An 18,843-nucleotide genomic window follows, 5' to 3' on the forward strand; every position below is an offset into this window, starting at 1 on the left:
ATTATGTTACCTTTTATACGTTTTCTCATTTTTTCTCTTCCTTGATTTTTCAATATTTCTTTCACTGACAAGCCAGTAAGAATTAGTTTGAGACAAGAATTTTTTTTTGCCTCTTCTTTTGCCAATTTTGTAATACTCTTTTTTGAAATTATGATATTAAAATTTTTTAAATTCATGGAAGGATTTATTTTAATTTAATTATCCATCATCTGGATAGGTACCAATAGATGGATAGCATCGTATTGAAAAAAATTGATCATATATTACCAACTGATATTGTATCTACCGGCAGAGAAGGACCAAAAGAAGAGGATTGCGAAAGATTTATCAGCAATATCTCTTTTATATAAAACCTACAATTTTTAAAGAAAAATCGAGGCCTTCTTGTTAAATGTTTAAATGTTTTTTTTAAATTTGCAGTGAGTACAAGAAAAATTTTTTCTTCAAGTCAACGTAAGGCAAATGTATGAGAGTTATAAAAGAAATCTGTCTAACTTGAATGATTTGGAGAAATATTTTTTTCTCAATGATTTTTTCTCACGCTCATCTAAATCGGATCATTCAAAATCAAAATGGACATTGTTCCTAGCCTTGACGAGATCAAAAAATGTCAACTATCTTATGAAATAGTAAATATTTTTAGAAAGTATAATCTTTTAATAATTACTGAATTGCAGCCTATTTTTTGAAATCGCACTTATTTCTTATTTCTTAAAAAGAACGAATATTTCTTAAATAATGAATGCGAGAATTATATTCCTCTCATAATCAATTCTCTGTTATATTGATTATATTGGATTTATATATAATCGATACAAAATTTAAGACATAGTATCTCTTATCAAAAGAGTTTTACATCAGAAAAAAAGATGTTATAATAATATGCACATCCTGACCGAAATCTTACAAAGTAAAGTCCAAGAAGGTTTGATTGTAATGCAATTGGATATTAGAAAAACATTTCATATGTTATTCTACGAAAAAGACATTCACAAGCAGTACAGTCAGTGACCAAGATATGTAAACTCATATGCAATACGATAAGTCAATTGTCCAGTTTGTTTCATGGAGTAAAGTAGAAATCCTTTATCCTGCTGTGTTTCAATATATTTTTAGAACCACTTCTCTTCGCGTTGAAGAAACAGCCTGAAATTAATAACGAGGAATAATATTTATATTCTTTGACCTTCCCCGATAATCCAATACTAGTAACGAATTCTTGGCCAGGAATGTCTTAAAAATAATGGAGAATTATCTTATCTTAAATATGTTCATATCAACATCTAAATCTTTTGATGTACTAATGAGATTCTTATTATATGAAAGATTTTGATCTCTATTTTAATAGTAGAAAGCATCTTTTGCGGAAACACGAATAAGATATTTGAGATATTTGGGTTCACTCTCTGGAATAAGTTAATTACGCCATAAGAAAAAAAACCCAGAAAGTGAATTTACTTTCTATTTATCTCTATTATTTTTAATTGCAGTAGCATTAGTGAAAATGTTGAGGCAATTTGACAGTAATTTTCGAGAATATTCTTCACTCAGCGTTTACGAACTTTATTTGTGAGGACAAAAATGGGGAATTAGATTTCTAAAGCTGGAGATTATATGCATTAGCATCAGTTTAAAGGAATTATATTTCCTTAATAATCTCGATCATTCAAGCCTTCGCACGGGCGGATTAAAAAATAAATTTAAACCTTGACCAGACTCAATTGACCGGTTACATGAATCGATAAGTAGAAGGCAGATGCAAAAAAGCGAGAATTAAAATATTGGAAGTGTATGTCCAAGGAAAGCAATACATAACTTTATCAATGACAAAAAAGAAAATATATAGTTCTACTATAATCCAACTCTGTTAAAACTATCAATATCTGACAGCTCTAGATTGATATCACAGGGAATAAAGTTGCAATGAACAGAGCCATCCCCAAACAAATATATGTTCTGTAGAAAGTATTAAATATATAACGAAATGCTCGCGCATATTCTCTTTCGATGCATATACTACAAAATAGAGCACATTCGTCATCATGATGACTTAATCGATTTTGTTATGTAAAAATTCCCAAATAAAATAAACAGTAATGATTGAGAGCAAAGTAATCCTCGAATCAATAATAAAAGAGTAAAATTTTCGTGATCCGTATCATAATCCATTATAAAGATGGAAACTATCTTGGGAATAGTATAGAAAAAAGTTATTAAATATACTTGCCATTCATACCTATCATCTTATTCCAAAAGGATAAATTGAGAATATATCAGATGGCGAAGTGCTTCTTATAATCATAGATGGTCGGGAAACAATACCGATGATCAATGCCCTGCAACGATTTAAAATTAAAAATCATAAAATTTTTTCTGTCTCTAAGCCTAGATCGAAATATAATAAGATGTCCTATAAATTTGTTTCTTATTTTTGATACGAAATGAATACACAATATTTATTATTTAAGATTAATTTATTGCATTATATATAAACTGTTCTGCTCTATCACATTCTTCCATCTCTCATTATTCCAAAATTGTTGAGCTTTATTTGCAAAATATTTCTCAAGATGTGTTTTTATTTCACTTACGAATTTGAGTCATTTATCACAAAAAGAATTTTCTAATAACAGGAATAAATAATAATCGGATAAAACAAGATCTACAGAGCATAGAAGATACGATAGAATATCCCAATCAAACTGTAACTACTTTTTTTTTTTACAGTCAATGCAATATGTGGTTTTGACCCCATCTATTTGCCAATTCTGGCCATTTTTCTACTATGGCGGCTTTCAATTTATCAATATGATTGCAATATTTTTTAAAATTGATAATTTTAGACTTTGAGAAAGCTTGTAATAGATTATACCTTTCCAATCCCAATAAATGAATAAAAGAACTTTCTTCAGATGAAGTCTAGGCTTCGCGATAGTTGAAGGTTTACTTAAATCAAGTACATTTTTGATGCATTTTGATATAAAATCCAAGTCTACTCTCCAGTGATAAGCCTCTTTAAAAAAGGATCTCTTTCATGTCTCTGAAGAAGGAAATCGCACGTAGAGATGCGGTTCATAAAGTCGATTTTCGTCAATAGTTGCTGTGGAACTCAAATTTCATATTGATTCACATATCCCATCTTGGTCAGATGACTATCTATTATTTTCCTGGAAATATTAATGGCATCCATTATCTCTTACACGCTGTATCGCGGATTTTCAGCGAGCCTTAATAAGATCCGTATTTATCGTTGCTGGGGGGCTATAGGGTCCTTCATTTTTCAAAATTCAAAAGTTCTATCTCTTAAACCAATTATAAATGGTCATAATAGTTATAGCATCATTCCTGTAAACAATACAAATCTCATCTGCAGCATCATTTTCATTATCACCTGATCGTAAGCTTTTCGGCATAAACATTAGAAAAACCTTTTAAAAAATCCCAAAAAAAAATTTAATGATATTAAATCATACAATCTAGGTCAATTTTGATCACCAAAATGGGAAATTACACGATCATGAAATGATTCATGTAGTAATTGAATTATTTTTCGGATTATATGGAATATGGCATTGTCTTATTGAAACCACATGTTGTCCATATTTTACAATTTAGGCATAAAAAAAACTGGATTATCATGTCGAAATAGCGGGCACCATTAACTGTTATTATCTAACTAACCACATTTTCAAAAAAAAAATAGTTCAAAAATAGTTCATATGGATGCATTTGTTTCTCAACAATCATTTATGGATTTTTTTAATCCCAAATGCGATAATTTTGTCGATTAATCAATTCATCAAGATAAAAATAAGTATCGCTGAAGATGATTTAAAACTAACGAATAATAATTGTAATAATTCTGATTAAAATTTGGATGAAATAAAATTTAATAAAAAATATAAAAAAGAATATATAAAACTTGCGTTATTAATTTTTTTACTCATATCTTATAATATTTACGCCCACGTTATTATTACAAAGGTATTTTTTCTTAAGTAGTTGTTCCAGAATTTCTCGCATGATCATTTGTTTTTATTTTGTTTTTCTACAAATAGACAAAATAGATGCATCTCTGCTCTCATACTTATTACACATACCATTTAGTTTTACATATATTTATATCATATGTTATATTATTTGCTTGTGTTTATAATCTTATTTTGCGCATTTCATATTCTGTATTTGAAATTATTTGAAAAATAGTGTCAATAATAAAAATTAAATAATATTTAAAATAATTAATTTTGCTTACCATGCATTTTTTCATACTATTTGCTTATCATGCGTTCGTAAAATTTCATTTCATCGTTAACATTATTAAATATTTTATAAATTAAATAATTTTATTTTTTACTATAAAACAAAAAGAACAGAAAATTAATATTAATAGTAATAGTAATTGAATTTTTTTGATACTTACTTTTAAAATTTTCTATCATATATTCAAAATGTTGACCACTTTCTTCCATACATAATGATATCCTTTTTATAAATTTTTTTTTTAATTCTTTTTATTTATCTTGAGTTATTTTTTATATTTTCATATTCAGTAACTATTCTTCTTTTTAAAATATTTTCACTTTTGGTTTTTACAGTAAAATAAATTCTTTAAGTAAATGCAAAGTCTAACGAATTTAAATCAGACGATCTCGGTGACCACTATTAGTCCTTCACAATCGATATATCTATTGTTAAACTTTTCAAAATTCTTTTAGGTTCTATTAATTTATTGTCTAATATATCTAGCCATACATTTATCAAAAATTGAAAATTAAATATTCCTTCTCTTGTAAAGGTGGTTTCCTTCGTAAATAATATATGTTTAATAAAATTTATATTTTCATTATATTTTCTTTGAACAAAATAATAATCTTTTTATCTCTGAACAAAATAATAATCTTCATACATAATCGGCCGGAATTAATTCTTGCACTTTTTGATGATAATAAGAATATAAACCATTTTCTTTCAATATTACCGAGGTATGATTAATTCTTTTTCTTCTTCTTTAGTTTCTTCTTTAATTCTTTTTCTATTTCTTTAGTATTAGAATTTGAGTTTTCTTCTATATTCCGAAGCACTGATTCTTCTGTAATAAAAATTCTTAATGTTCTGAATATTACGTATTAGCATTTTTTTATAAAATACCCATATATCCTTAAATTCAATTAAACATTCAACTCTCTGAAATGTTTTTTCATTAGAAATTCTCTGAGAAGAAAATTTTTATGATATATAATTTTTTCTTGTCTCGTAACAATTTCCATATGCTTTTCCATAAGTGAAGCATATCGGTCAATTCTTCATTCGAATTCATAATAAAAAAGATGTATATTTCAACAATAAAATACTTAATAAAATTAAGAAACATAAACATTATATTTAAACTTTTTTATTAACTATACAATCAATTACTATATTATTTTATTCATTTATTTTATTATTCATTATTCATTTATTTTATTTTATTCATATAAAAATTATGAAATATTTAAAAATTATAAATTATGAATTATATTATATATTATTTATTATAAATTATATACAGATTGATAATGATCTTTCTTTTTTGTTTTCTAAATTTATACATTTTTAAATTTATATATATTTATATATTTATATATTTATTACATTTTATATTTATATTCTATATTTGCTATTTAATTTTTATTATAAAATAATCTTTAGTTTCTGTTAAAAGAATATAAGATAATATTCTCTATACTCTAATATTCTGTTAAAGAATATAAGATATATAAAAATATGTGATAATATGTGATAGTATTTGTTGAAAAAAATATCTTAACATAATAACAATAATTAACAATAGGAATTTGATACATCCAATTTTTTTTTCATTTATTATTTTATTAAAATTTCTTTCATTAAATTATTTTATAATATAACATTTTATAAATAAATTTCATTTCCTAACTTTATATCATTATATTCAATATTCAATATTATATTCAATATATATATTCAATATATCATTATATTCAAGATTCTACATAAAAGTATGTTATTGGTAAATGTTTAAAAATAAATTTATTATAGTATACAGGGTGTAATAAACATGTGGGACACTTCGGAGGATGGATTCTAGACATCATAACGATGAAAAAAGTTCATATTTATATATGTCCGATAAATCTTAATTAATGAGTTATAAGCATTTTAAGTTTATTAAATAGAGAAAGAATGCTCAACTGAGTGCGCAGCAATACTATATTGTAATGTAGCGGAACCCTTCAATGAAAATAAATATACTAATACTTTTTTTACAATATATACAATTGATTATTTCAAATAAATTTTAATGTAATGTAATATAATGTACGTACTATGTAACTTCTTATTTAACAAAATCTTATCTGAAATTTTAATAAATTTCAGAATATTAACATATACACTACTTTATATAAATCCATAGATAAATTATTTTATGGTACAAACATATTATTTAAATTCATAATTAAATTGTTTGATATTCAATTTGCCTATTTATCGAAATCCATAGGAGTAAATCAAAACACACTCCCATAAGATTTCAGATTAGAAAGATTGATTGTATTTTTTTACACATAACACATGTACAAGAAAGTCATTAATTAAACTTGAATAAATTTGAAATTCATAGACTATTGAAGCATCAATTGAAAAACTTTTGTTTCTATTTCACTTAAATTCAATATTTTTTTATTCCGATATGAGATTACTAAAAAAAAAAAGTTGAAATTCAATATTTATATTTTAATATGATATAATTTTAATATAAGTTCACTATATTTACTAAAAAATACTTATATTTACTAAAAAAATCATATAAGCATTACATTTTTTTTTTTCATATTACTATTACATATTAGATTTTTTTTATTCACATTAATTTCTTTGAATAAAATTATTTGATTATTATTTATTATTATATAATTTAATTTTATATGAAAATTATTTAATTAAAAATTATTTATTTTAAAGAAATATTATTATTATTTCATCAAATTCCGCGATGTGACAATGTGTTACTAGAATAGTCAACAATTGAATGCTGAGCGTTAAAAAAAGAGACATAAAAGACTTGATAGAAAGAAAAAATAAGATTCAAAATCGAATGTTATGTTTGTGTGTTTTAAGTATAAGAATATGAAAATCTAAGTCAACAATTTTTCCCATTATTAAGATGTTGCTTTATTTTGGATTCAGTTTTTTCATAACGTTCATGTAACATATATTAGAAATAAAAGTGTGAAAATAAAATTAATGAATTTATAATATTCATTCAAGCATACATAAAAAAAATATTGCAATATATATGCATTTTTTATGAATATGTGATATTAATATATAATATTGATTTATATTATTTATATTCAGATTGATTATTATTTCTCTCGCATAAGAATAAAAAATATTTAATGAAATAAAGATAAATATTTTGATTTAATTCGATAATTTAATAATCTGAAATTCAAATTAATTCAAGTATTTCGGATTTTCTTGTACATATGAAAGTAATTAAAAAAAGCAATTGTGTAAATAAAAACATTCAATTTTTCTAATTAGAAATCTTATAAAAGTGTGTTTTAATTTGTTTCTATTGTTTCTATTTCGATAAACATTGCAGGCTGAATGAAATAAACTGATTTATTTATGATTTTAAATGAAATATTGTATAATCATCATATAATTGCAAATATTGTAGAATTTACTATAATTAGTCTGAGGCAAATTTCTGTTAAATAACTAATTACATAGATTTTAATTTACATAATTAAAATTGTTTTTTAAATGATATAAAAATATTGCATAATTTATTACACATTACATGATATTTGTATACATTATATATTATTTATATTGAAATTCATTTGAAATAATCAATTGTATATATTATAAAAAAATATCAGTATATATATTTTCATTGAGGGATTCGCTACACAAGCGACATTGCAATACGATACTGCCTAGCTGAGCGTTCTTGCTCTTTCGCCGTTTCGTTCCATCTAATACAAACTTAAAATGTTTATAACTCATTAATTAAGATTTATTGGATATATGTGTATATAAACTTTTTTCATCGTTTTGATGTCTAGGATCCACTCTCCAAAGATATCTCACACATGTTTAATATATTAATACTCTGTATATGTAATAAAAATAATTTATTATATAAATTATTATATTTATTATATAAAAATATATTTATTAATTAACTATAATTATAAATATGTTAAAAATAAATTCTACAAAAAATAATTGTAATTAAAAATAATTGTAAATAACTTTTGTATGAAACAACATGTAAAAAATTAAAAATAAATTAATTGGAAAATTATTTCATACAATGAAATATAATTATAATAAAGTATTAAAAGAATGTTATTATGATAAAATGTACAAATGCGTGTATGAGTAAAAAAACAATATAAGAGATCACGCGAGAAATTTTAGAGCGATAAATTTATTGACAAAAATGTTTCGATAACAACAATGTACGAATTCGATGCGTTCTTTTTTATTAATCATTATTAATCATTTCAATATTAATATATTTTATTTTATTATACGAATATATTCCTTAATAATTATTGGATTATAAAGAATTTATTATTTATTCTTTGTTATTTATTTGTTACATAAAATAAAATTGTAAACAAAAGCAAATAATATAATGTATTATACGATATGAATATGCGTAAAACTAAGTAGTATGTGTAATAAGTGTGAGAACATCTACTTTATCTGTTTCAGAGAAAAATAATTATGTGATTATGTGAGAAATTCTGGAATAGCAAATCAGTTAAAGAAATATCTTTGTAATGGCGAGTTTATGTTATATTCTTTTTCATATTTTTTATTAAATTTTATTTCATTGAAATTTTAATCATTAGAATTATTTTATATTACAATTATTATTCATTAATTTTTCTTTGAAATAAATTATATTATTAAAAACAAGTTTATGCGGAGAATTTTCGAATGAAATTATTATTTTTGAATAATAATAAATGATAATAAAGAATGAAACACGTATAGAAATATTTTGTTTGATTGTCTTCAATTTTATAAGATGCGAAAGAAATAAAATAGAGAATGAAAATAATATTTTAAATGTTCCATGTTATTAAATAATTAGTTTTTAATAAGTTTTTAATAGTATAGTTAGTAATAGTTTTTAATTTCTTTTGTATGTGTTAAAATTAATAATAATAAAATAATAATAATAAAAAAAAATCGAACGTGAGCGATATAAAAAGAAAAATTCATCAATATCAATTTAATTTTTAAAAACGAACAATGGAAATGTGCCTTAAATAGGAGTTTATAGAAGAATTTTATAGAAAAAATTTTTCAAAAAAATTCCAAAAGTACGTTTGATAATATGGCTAACGTGCATATTTAAGATATTCATTGAAAAAAATTTACAATAAATGCTATCATTTTATATCATTTATGGATCAATGTGTATCAATTGCAACTTTTCACTTTTTTCCATTATTTTTTTTCAATTCAATAATCTAAAAATGATAAAAATTAAGTATGGATAAAATAGAGACAATAGTAATCAATTGATTTATTGGTCAAAGTTTACTGACTTACATTAATTTATGTAAAATTTTACGAAAAAATTTGATCCAAGATAAATTACAAATTTTATTTTTTTTTTTAATTTCAAATGTATGTGCATGTTTTTATGAATTTAAAATATTTATGTGAAAGAAATTATTTAAATATGAAAATTGTGTGAAAAAAAATACATACCAAATATATAATAATAATAATAATAATAATAATAATAATAATAATAATAATAATAATTTAGATGCTTAATTGATTAAATTTTTGTAAATGCAAATATTCTATTTGCGTCACATTATCAACAAGTGATAATATATTTGATATAATACTAATATGTTTATCGTTGTAATTTTCATTAATGAAAATAATGAATTATCTGTTAATATCGAGTAATATTTTATATATTTTAATATTATTTTATCGTAAAATATACAATTTCGCATTTATAAACCTAAATAAAGCAAATTTTTAGTTTATAATATTTTTAAATATCAATTGTAAAATAATTATCGACGAATTGAAAAAAATGAATTTAAATCCTATGAGCTGTATTCCTCTAAAATTAGTTAGAAATAATTCTGTTTATAAAATTATATTTTTGCCAAGTATTTTTACATATTTGCTATATATATATATATATATATACACAAAACTTGTTCCAGTAGTACCGAATATACTGGGAAAAGTTCATAAAAATTAGAGAATATATACAATGTTATAACTGTCAGGCTTTTAGCAATACCTCGAGTAATTGTTTCAAGAGTCCGAAATATATCAAGTATAGAGAGGCACATCCTTCGAGAACATGCAGCAAATTAGCACATGAGATATCCAAATGCTAATTGTGATGGCGAATACATGACGAATTTCAGAAAATTTCAGTGAAAATTGTTGGTAAATATCAAGAAAAACTGAAACTTTTGAAGATTATATCAAGAAATATATTGCTTAGGAATCTAATTGCTAAAACCTCTGTGAGTACTTTTTAATAATATTTTCAAGAATATCAATATATCAAGAATTATAATGAGATTTCGAAAAGAATTAAGCAAATTTCGGTTACCATCCCTCTTCCCGAACCTGTAAATGTAACAAAATCTGATTATAACATTAGTGATATAAATAATCTATTTAAAGGTATAATTTCTTTTGTTAAAAAGCATTAAAAAGCATACAGTTTTTAAATTCTTAAAATTCAAGCTAGCTGTGTGTCGTTCTCTTTTTAATAAAATAGAAGTTTTCAAGATACTCAACTCATTTTTTCATAAATGATTGGCTCTTTCATCAACTTCAGCATCATGTCATGAAATGTTCGTTACGCAACATATTATTAGAATTTGATTTATTCTGAAAGAAAACAGATTGGTATTGCCTTACTCTCAAAATCTGGTTTAATTTTGGAATTAAAGTTTTTTCAACAAATTACATTATTAGAAACGATCATACGAACGGTAGTTTCAAAGAAGGGATCGCAATTCTAATACACAGGGGTTTCATCCGCAATCCAATTGTGCCTGACAATATCGAGTCAGATAAAGACAGTGCCATTTAATTTAATAGTAATTTCAGCTTATTGTCCTGGTAAAAGCTTAGATAAGTTGCATTGGACATAATCATTGGATTTAATGAATTATTCATCTCGGAAGATGACTTAAATACCAAACATAATGGAATAATTTTCTTTCAAATCATAATGATAAAATTTTAGACGAGCATATATTAGAACAGATTTACTTCATTATTAGTCCATTCACTATTAATTAAAATTTTTCTTCTATTTAATCTTTCTTCTAGTCCATCCATTATTACTTAAAATAAAATTTTTCTTCTATTCAGTCTTTCTTCTATTACAAATTTCTTCCTGATAAACTCGCTAATAGATTTGCAATTTGAAATGTCTGAAAGTCTATCTTCTTATATAGATCGGTCTTATTAATACCCACTAATAAGTTATGCAACAGTACTTATCTGACAGTTATAGAGAGAAGACATATAAATTTAGTATAATATCTAAATTATCATTGACTAGTGAGATTAATATAGCAATAGCTATTTTATAGCTATTCTATAGCTATAAAATATTGCTATTTTATAGCATTTCCTAGAATAGTGTTTCTTTAAAACAACAAAATATGTTAATACTCCAGATCGATTTATTTCTTCTGGAATTAAAAAAACTAATTAATTTAAGAAACGCGGCAAGACATCGCTGGCAATTCATTCTTATTCATTGAATAAGAACATTAAAAAAAAATAATCTATCTTAAATGGAAGTATATCCAAGATCAAATAGTCAATATGAAAATGAAGGATTATAGGTGAATTTATAGGAAAATAACCAAGAAACCTAATCAAATATCAAATAAAAAATTGCTTGGATAACTTTCACAATGAAAAAACAATAAAAAGAAAATCTCCCTTATGGTTCAATTCAATTCACTATTTGATCTAACATATAACTCGTATTCATCATTGCAGACCGAAGTTAATAAAAGATTAAAGATTTTTCATATTACAAAATATTTTAATCTATCTTTTTGTGATGATCTTCTAGATTTTTAACTCTTACATTATTGGTACATTATCAGATATATCAGTAGATTTAAACCTAGTAAAGTTAGTAGATGGAATAAGATTTCCGGTAAGATGTTGAAAAAAAGCATCCTTCAGGATTAATCTTTAATTATATATCTTCAGAATTTGCATTTTGACTGCATATTTTCCTCTGGTGCAAAAGATTGTCAAAGTGATTCCCATCTCTATCGAGAAAGAACTACAAATTTCCGAAAAGTTACAGACTAATCACCCTATTACCAATAACGGCAAAAATACTTGAAAAAACTTGTAAAATATAAATCACATCATCAAAAATATCATTATCAATGAACAATCCGGTTTCAAAGAGAAATATTCTATTACTCAGCAATTGATAAGAATGTTCAATTTTATTGCCATAATATGAACATTAATAGATACTCTGATATGATTCTTTTAGACATAAACTTCGATTCAATATGGTATAATGAACTAATACATAAATTAATTAAGCTAAAATTTCACCCTAAATTAATCAAATTTTTACATATTTATTTGCATAATAGATTATTTTTACAGATATATGATAAAAAGTTTTAAAGGTAATAAGGATTGATGTCCCTCAAAGTTCAGTTCTAGGGTCATTTTTATTTTTACTGTATTTCAATAATATATCATCTTATAGAAAAACTTCGTTGGCTTTATTTGGACTGCAATTTTGTATCTTTTAACTATTTAAAACTAACTGAATATATTTCAAAATTATTTTAATCTCATTTTTTCAAAGATTTGAAGATGATTCTAAATAACTGCAAGACTTAGATGATATTATTTACCAGATCAAATAATTTGAAGAAACCAATTTCTTCAATTATTTATACAGTTATTTATACAGTTATTTATACAGTTAACAACCAGAATTATATTATGAATTAAGGAGGTTGGATATCTGAGGATTTGTCTCGGAATTGCAATGGAGTCCAACAATACTGGATAGACGCAAAAACGCTTTGGCAGTAATTGCTGTTTTAAATATTTTATATATATCAACAATCGATCTTGCACAAAGAGTTGAAATGGTTGATATATAAAATATGCATTACATTGATCATGACCTAGGGTATCTGTGATTTGATGCTGCTAAGCTTATAGAGAATGCAAAATAAGACTATGTTTCAAAATTATATTTAACTTAATGGCTTCTGATCATCCTACTTGGGAAATTCATTGCAAGACTTATATATCATATTTATTAATTTCTTGATGATTGAATAAAACTCTAAACCATTAAAATCCTTTAGTGCACTTTGAATTTTAGCAAAAAACTACTTTATAATCCAATTATCAAATTTCCATCAGCAATAGCAATAACTATAATGATAATAATAATTTCACTTTCCCTTCTTCTCCGAATGATAGTATTCCATTACATAAACACAGAATCTTCAAAAAAGATTTTCTGTAACTCATTGCCCAATTAGGATAATCTATCATTATCATAACGATAATAATAGTTTCACTTCCTCTTCTTCTCCGAATGACAACATTCCGTTACATGAATACAGGATTTTCAAAGAAGGTTTTTTGCAACTCATTGCCTAATTAGAATAACCTATTTAAATTCTTTTTTTTTCACATTTCCCTTTTGTATATGTTACATTTAATGTATGGATATTGCCATCTAGTGAAACCTGAAAATGGCACTTGGTAATTATGTATATCAGATATTGAATGTCAGATATTATTGTTATGAGCCACGATTATTAAAATATAATTGATTTCTAATGTTCTCTAATATTCATTTTTGAATTATGAAATAAATGCTACATTTCCAAGGCACAAATTTCATTCCATATATAACAAAATGATATCAAAAATAGGATAATTGTGAAATTCGTACGATATATATGAGAATTTGGCAAAATGGCTCAGTCAGAAGAAGTTATAAAGAATTTAAAGATAGCTATAACGGAAGGGACGTCTATTTCCGATTATTTCATATGTTTTGATAAAGCTCTGGAATTGAATAAAATTCTATCCGAACAACATGTTGAATTATGCATGTGTATACATGAGATTCTAATTAACAATACACTTAAATTTTTTATCTTTCCGCATCATTCAAAAGATTTCTTATGCGAATATTAAAAAAATATTAATATATTATTTTGATAGTCAGCGAAATAAATATGTTGAGAGTATCAGATTTGGTCAAATCTGTTGATTGAAGTGTGAATTCATTGTTAAATTCGCTTTGCAATAATTTTGCAATCGAATACTCACGGAGAAAAAAGATACACATCATTGTGACGTTTTCCCGGGGAGTTCGCTTATGGCGATCATAAATGAGCTTATTGATAAGAAATTTGCTGAATTCAAAAAAGAGTTAGATTATTTGCGACGAAAATAACAATAGTCTCGTAATGAGAATACAAAGGTAGAGAGCGATGAACTCGTCCGCAAATTCGTTTGAAATATCACGACTAATCTAAGATTTTGACAGAAATCAAAGATTAATCTGTCTAGGAAATGTGAATCAATATGTGTGACATTCGTTGAAACAAAGAAGAAACACAGAACGCACGGTGCGGAGGCAAAAAACTTGCATCTGCCTTGAATAACGGCAAGAACTCTATAGGACCGAGAAAAGATGATACGATCCAATCTGCAAAAACAAATAGAATGCCATCAGGAAAAAAAAATGCAAAGAAAACCAAAATATGAGATAAAAGAGAAGAGTCTGAAGAGAATATTGCAAACAACAACTGCGATATCGCTAACAGCAGAACCAGGCGCAAAAGTCAGCTACACTTTCTCCTTTGTCATAGACTTAGCAGAAATAGAAGATTCGCCCAAAAAGCACTACGGACATTCTCATTCTGGAGATCCTTGAGCGGAAGGAAAATACTAAAATGGATATTTTAGCACCTCGCTTTAGGGATACTCTAAAGAAATTGAGTATGAAAATAACTGCTCTCACTAAGAAAGCAGAATTCCGTTTTCATGAACTTAATAATTCAAGAACTAGCGATAGATTTAGTCAGATATTTTGCTATAGCTGATTTTTATTTGTATAAAAAATATAACATTATAATGAAATCTCGTGAATATCAGCTGTGATACCATAGATGAACTACGATAACTTCTCATGTATGTAAAATAATAAAAAAAATAAACCGTCAAAGCTGAAAATTTATGAGCGTTAATTAATGATATTAAAAAGAAAAAATCTAAAAAGTAATAATAAAAAGTAATAATAATCAGCTGATTGAAATATGAATCGTTATGTAATCAACTGTTTATATAAACAAGTATAAACAATCGTTAAGTTTAATGATATCGCTAAAATTGAAATTTAATTAATAATTTATATTATATTATTATATTTAGTATAGTTTAGCATGTTAGTTTAAACAAAAAGAAATAATCAACTGTATGATTATATGAATGAAAAACCATCAGCTGATAATTTATATAATATAAATTAAGAAATAAAAAATAAAAAATAAATGAGAGATTCATTTCAATAAAATAAAATAAATATTATAAAATAAAATCGATTATAATTTAAAATAAAAAGTTAGTTTAATCATTTTCATCTTCACTGTTTCACTACGTAAATTAAATCTTTAGATCTTTATATCTCGGAAAAAATAACTACGTAATTAACTGATACGATCTAATTCTATTTCTCTTACAATGTTTCGGTTTGATGTAAAATTGATGCAACGTGTCTGCTGTGATCATTATATTTATCGAATAGAATCTATTATAATGACAAACATATACATTGTGTTTTTTGTAAAAAAAAAAAAAAAATTAAAATCTTTTACAGATGATAATTTAAAAAAGTGCACGGAAATATCCACAGTTCGCAAAAACAATAATTTAATTGAAAAAGAAGCTCAATGATTTTTAATTATATCACATCAACTATTATAAACATTTTACAGTTTTGTCACAAAATATAGAATTTGTACAGAAAAACGAAACCATCATTCTTTTTATTTAAAGAGAAAGTAAAATTATTATAATTATATTTGTATGTGTATGTACAAAAATTATTATTATTACTGTTCAATATTGCAAAATGCATTTTTTGCACAACAACATTTGTTGAACAACGAAATATTATAAACGGCTATAAACGGTAATTTATTTATACTGATGCTATTTTTTCATAGTTGTTTGCTCATAATTTTGTTTTATTTTCCTTATTATTTTTTCAATTAATATTTATTAATTACATTTATTAATAATACTTATTAATAAGTATATATTTAAAAAAATCATCTTTAATAATAAATAGAAGAAATTTAACATTTTGTTTAAACATTTAGTTTTTATTATAATAATAATAATTAATAGTATTTATATAAAACAAAGAAATAGTGTTCGTAGCTTAATTAAATTGAATTTGATTATTAAAACAGCAAGAAATACAATTTTTGTTTTTTTTATGAAAATTCTTCCAAATAACTACAATATATTTTAATATGTAATGTAATATAATAATATTAAAAATAAAATCCAAAATATTACTGGAGGCAACGATGTTGCTGACGATGATTTTCATAAAAGCGTAGATATTAAAAATACTGTTGAAGATGATACTGGAGATATTGTCGAAGATATTATTAAAGATGATGTTGCGCAAGAAAATATCGTTCAGTGTGATGATGTTTATAAAGATGCGAAATATTTCGTAATAACTATGTAACTTAACTGGATGTCAAAAAACTAATATTAATTAAAAACTAATATTAATTTATAGGTAAGAACATCTCTAAAAGAGCAGCAGAATACAAATATTATTGCATATTTTCTAATGTAAGCAGAAAAAAGCATAAAAGCCGCGCGGAAAAATTATATTACATTTTAGAAATAGAAAAAGTATTTCAGCATATAGAAAACATCGCGTTTGAAATAAATGATCACACTATGTAAAATAAGTTTCAGGATTTATGTTCGAATAATCGATTAATGTTTTATCACAATAACTGCAAAAAAAAATATAAACATTCATATAAATCGAAATTATAAATAATTAAAAATAAAGATAGATCAAAATAGCACACTACTAGAGATATTCGTGCAAAAGTTGATGCAATTATTGATAAATTTGTTCAAGAAAATATCATTGATAAAGAGCAGTCTTCTTTTATGAATTTTTTAAATATGTTTATAGATTATTTAATATAATATAAGCAAGATATATCGACCTATACTCCAAAATGTAACAAACGAAACAATGAACCAAAGTAAAAAGTCATTATCAAATGTGGTGAAAGTTTTATTTGCAAATGCAACTTGCCATCGCTAAAATTACTCTATAAATCCAATGCAGTAATAAACCATTTGATAATAATTTAATTTATTTATTGAAATTGGTATTTTTCATATCATTTGATGATGTCTCACTCGACATATAGTCAACTGAATATTTTTTTTTGTTTAAATTATGATGTTAACTATTAATTACTCAAATTTCAGTTTTGGCGGTATCATATGTATATAAACTTAACAATTGTTTATATATATTTATATACCTCAACTGATTGTACTTTTTGAATTGTTCCTAACATTATTAATTAATGCATAAATTTATCTTTTTTTTAATTAATAATTTATATGCATAAAAGACTGCTGTAATCCGCTTATGTGTATTATCTACTAATAATTCATGAGGTTTCATTATATCACATTTATCATATAAATAAAAATCAATTTTGGCGATTTTGGTAAAAAAAATCTGTCATTGGCTGATTATGATGACCGTGCGATCGAGATTACCAAAAAGAGATTAGGGACAATTTATATTGCTAAACCATAATAAAATTTGATTTAAATGCTTTTAAATTACTTTAAATGAAATTTAAATGCTTGAATAAGAAACTAAATATTTGAATCGCAGAAAAAAAAATCACAGAATTCGTAATGAAATATTTAAACATACCTCAATTGCTTCCGAAAGATGTTTTTTAACTGTTGGAAATAATGTAATATTCAGAAAAAGTTGATCGAAGTTGCCGAAAAATAAAGATTTATAAAGATTTTATTGAATAAATTTTATAAAAATAATTTATTAATTTATTTTTCCATACATAACCTTGAAAATTGTGATACCATAATCTTGATAAATTCATTCATTCACCAATGATTTAAATATTACACGAATTAAAATGAGAATGCATTATCACACGTAAAATAAAATTATATATATATTTATTATATAATAAATATATATATATACATATATTAAATAATAAATATATAAAAATATATAATATGGCACATATGAAATGCATAAAATACAAATATATACATGTTTTTTTCAATATACGTTCAAAATTATGAATAATGTATCCATCAAGAAAAAATATCGATCTAAAGAATAAACATATGAAAAACTCAAATTTTGAGTTTCAATAATATTAGAAAATATAATATTTTTATTATTATTAATTTACATAATATTTCATTTTGATTCAGAACACATGTTTTTATTACATTTTTCAAAAATTCCAATTTGTTTTTTTTACATCAAAAAATTGTTATAAAGTTTTTCTCGTACTTAATCATAACTTAATTATATAATATCAAATTGTTATATGCAGCATTCTGAAAAAAATTTTTAGATTTTTGATGTAATTCTTTATTTTCATCTTTAATTAAATACACAATTTTCATAATCATTTTTATAATTTATATTGAGAATACCTC

The 18,843-nt window shown here is 23.9% G+C and overlaps 1 protein-coding gene and 1 long non-coding RNA gene across 40 annotated transcripts in view; one reads left to right on the plus strand and one right to left on the minus strand.

The window, feature by feature from the left end:
- Window positions 1-18,843, plus strand: part of LOC409422 — a 198,351-nt gene that overhangs the window by 32,213 nt on the left and 147,295 nt on the right. The window lies entirely within an intron of this gene.
- Window positions 38-4,149, minus strand: LOC102654728. 2 transcript variants are annotated; one of them, XR_001706246.2, is made up of 3 exons: window positions 2,873-4,149; window positions 2,237-2,336; window positions 38-1,146 (listed from the first exon to the last, which is right to left on the minus strand). It is a non-coding gene; the product is annotated as an uncharacterized LOC102654728 (long non-coding RNA). The 2 variants fall into 2 exon arrangements; XR_001706245.2 differs by having other exon boundaries at window positions 38-2,336.

Source organism: Apis mellifera, linkage group LG3 (genome assembly GCF_003254395.2).
Source record: "Apis mellifera strain DH4 linkage group LG3, Amel_HAv3.1, whole genome shotgun sequence".
NCBI classification, from domain to species: domain Eukaryota; kingdom Metazoa; phylum Arthropoda; class Insecta; order Hymenoptera; family Apidae; genus Apis; species Apis mellifera.